This window comes from Otolemur garnettii, unplaced genomic scaffold (assembly GCF_000181295.1).
Source record: "Otolemur garnettii isolate 467f Iridium unplaced genomic scaffold, OtoGar3 scaffold00066, whole genome shotgun sequence".
NCBI classification, from domain to species: domain Eukaryota; kingdom Metazoa; phylum Chordata; class Mammalia; order Primates; family Galagidae; genus Otolemur; species Otolemur garnettii.
In genome coordinates, this window is record NW_003852461.1 from 134,785 (window position 1) to 138,128 (window position 3,344).

Sequence of the window (3,344 nt, forward strand, 5' to 3'; positions counted from 1 at the left end):
CCCTAGCCGGTTGAGCTATAGGCGCCGAGCCACAAATTTTATTTTTTAAAGACTTTGAAAGGAAGAAAAATTTTTATCTTTGTCCAGATATTTCTCATTTATGTGGCTCTTCATTCTTTTTTGTTTGTTTGTTTGTTTTTGAGACAGGGTCTCCCAGCTCACAGCAACCTCAAACTCTTGGGCTTAAACGATTCTCTTACCTTCCCTTCCCACATAGCTGGGGATACCGGCACCACCACAATGCCTGACTATTTTCTGTGTGGCAGTTGTCATTGTTTTAACTGGCCCACGCCGGGTTCAAACCCGCTGGCTTCAGTGTATGTGGCCAGCGCCCTACCCTACCCACTGAGCTTGGGGCGCCACCTTTCTTTGTTCTTAACGTGCAGATTTTTCTCTGCCATCATTTCCTTAAGACTGAAGAACTTTTAGCATTTCTTCCTAAGCAGGTCTCTTGAAGATGAATTCTTTTAGTTTTCCTTCATCTGAGAGTATCTTTACTTAACCTTAATGCCTAAAGGAAACTATTGCTGAATATCATCTCCTGGCCTCCATGGTTTCTGATGGGGAGTCTGTAGTCATTCAAATTGTTGTTCCCTTGTATGTAATTGGTCTATTTTCATGATTTTTTTTTAACAGTTTGTGCTGTATCTAGGCATGGTTTTCTCTTTTTTTTCCCTTTTTTTTGCAGTTTTTGGCTGGGGCTGGGTTTGAACCTGACACCTCTGGCATATGGGGTCGGTGCCCTAGTCCTTTGTGCCACAGGCGCCACCCGGCATGGTTTTCTTTTCATTTATTTTATTTGAGGTTTTCTGAGTTTCCTAAGTCTGTAACTATGTCTTTCTTCATATTTGGTAAAATACTGTCCTGCCCCATTGTTCTCTGCTCTCTGAGATTCCAATGACACACACATAGTAGGTCTTTTGATATTGTCCACAGGTCCCAGAAACTGTTTAATTATTTTATTTTGTAGTTTTCAGCCAGGTCTGTGTTTAAACCCGCCACCTCCGGTATATAGGGCCAGCGTCCTACTCCTTTGAGCCATAGGCGCTGCCCGAAACTTTTTATTTTTTAATCCCCCTTTTCTCTATTTTTCAGATAAGATCATTATATTGATACACCTTTAAATTCACTGACTCTTTTACCCTCTTTCTGCTCTTGAACGATTCTAGTGATCTCTTTATTTCAAATATTGTATATTCTAATATTTCCATTTGGTTCATTTTATATTATAGTTTTCATTTCTCTGCTGAGAACAACTTCTTTTTTTTTTGAGACAGAGCCTTAAGCTGTCTCTCTGGGTAGAGTATCACAGCAACCTCTAACTCCTGGGCTCAAGCGATTCTCCTGCCTCTGCCTCCCAAGTAGCTGGGACCACAGGCTCCTGCCACAACGCCCGGCTATTTTTTGGTTGCAGCTGTCATTGTTTTGGCAAGCGATTCTCCTGCCTCTGCCTCCCAAGTAGCTGGGACCACAGGCTCCTGCCACAACGCCCGGCTATTTTTTGGTCGCAGCTGTCATTGTTTTGGCAGGCCCTGGCTGGATTCAAACCCGCCAGGTTAGGCATGTGTGGCTGGCGCCTTAGCCGCTTAAGCCACAGGCACTGAGCCTCTGCTGAGAACTTTTATCTTTTTGTTTGTTGCTAGCCTGGCTTCCTTTGCCTTGAAGTTCTAACAGCTGTTTTGAAATCGTTGAGAATTCCATACCTAGGCTTTCTCAGGTTTTGCATCTATTGATTATTTTTATCTTGAGATTTAGTAACTTTCTGGTACTTTATATATTAAATAACTTTGGCGTATGTCCTGGTGAGGTGAATGTTGTATAGAGCATCTGGAGAATGTTGATGTTTTTGTCTTAGCAAGCTCTCAGGTCAGTTTGTTATGACAGCTTCTGTGTTGCTTTCTGAAGTTAAAATTGTCCCCAAACCACTCCTCAAGCCAATTTGTTATGACAGGTTCTGTTTTGCCTTTGTTTAGAGGCTGAGTGTGGTGGCTCACACCTGGAATCCTAGTATTCTGGGAGGCCGAGGTAGGTGGATTGCCTGACTGAGCTCAGGAGTCCGCAATACCAGCCTAAGCCAGAGTGAGACCTCCTCTCTTTAAAAAAAAAAAAAAAAAACAGAAACAAAAAAAAGCCAGGCATTATGGCAGGTGCCTATAGTCCCAGCTACTTGGGAGGCTAAGGCAAGAGAATTGTTTAAGCCCAAGAGTTTGAGGTTGCTGTGAGCTGTGATACCATAGCCTCTACCGAGGGTGAGGGTAAGGGTGACAAAGTAAAACTTTATCTCAAAAAAGAAAAAAAGACTCGGCACCTGTAGCTCAAGTGGCTAAAGCGCCAGCCACATACACCGGAGCTGGCAGGTTCAAATCCAGCCCGGGTCTGCAAACAACAGTGACAACTATAACTAAAAAATAGCCAGGTGTTGGGGCGGGCGCCTGTAGTCCCAGCTACTTGGGAGGCTGAGGCAAGAGGATCGCTTAAGCCCAAGAGTTTGAGGTTGCTGTGAACTGTGATGCCACAGCAGTCTACCCAGGGCAACAGCTTGAGACTCTGTCTTAAAAAACAAATGAACAAACAAATAAACAAAAAAAGGGGAAAAAAACAGTCTTTGTTTAGTCTTCTAAGCACATGCTTAGCTTAGAGTGAGCCTGAGACCTACACAAGTACATACACAGAATTGGGGATCCTTTTCTCTGCTTCTGTCTACTGTGGATTTCTTCCCTTAGTCTCGAACCTGCAGAGATTTCTTTTTCTGGTTCCTTTGTCTGGGAAGATGGGATTTCTCTTAGAGTTTTAGCTGCCTTTCCAGCCCTGCTGCCATGCTCTAGCAGGGCTGTGCGCAACCTTGGGGCGAGACTGTTAAAGAGAGAACCTTCCAAAAAGACAGTTGGAAGCTCACCGTTACGCAGAGGCGCTTTCACGTTTTGACTTCCTCTGGGATTCCCCGTTGCTTTGGTTTACTTTTCAGAGTTGTTCAGGTAGTCATTTTTTGTATTTTATCCAGTGTTTTTATTTGTAGTCAGTGGAAGAGACACTGTAAGTGAAAGAGACAGCGTTAGAACTAGGACCCAGTCTCAAGGTTAAACATTTTTTACGTAATCTCTGTATGAGATCTATGAGATGTATATCCCTCATATAAATATGATATATATACACACAGATATATCATAGATATATGACTTTCATATGTGTTTGTTGTTCTTTGTTTGAGACAGTCTTACTTTGTCCTCAAACAGCACCTCAATCTCTTGGGCTCAAGTGATCCTTTTGCCTCAGCTTCTTAAATAGCTGCAACTACACCCGGCTAGTTCTTCTATTTTTAGTAGAGATGGGGGTCTTGCTTTTGT

At 43.0% G+C, this 3,344-nt stretch overlaps 1 protein-coding gene across 1 annotated transcript in view; it reads left to right on the forward strand.

The window, feature by feature from the left end:
- SCP2 (sterol carrier protein 2) overlaps positions 1-3,344 on the forward strand; it is a 65,271-nt gene that overhangs the window by 7,909 nt on the left and 54,018 nt on the right. The window lies entirely within an intron of this gene.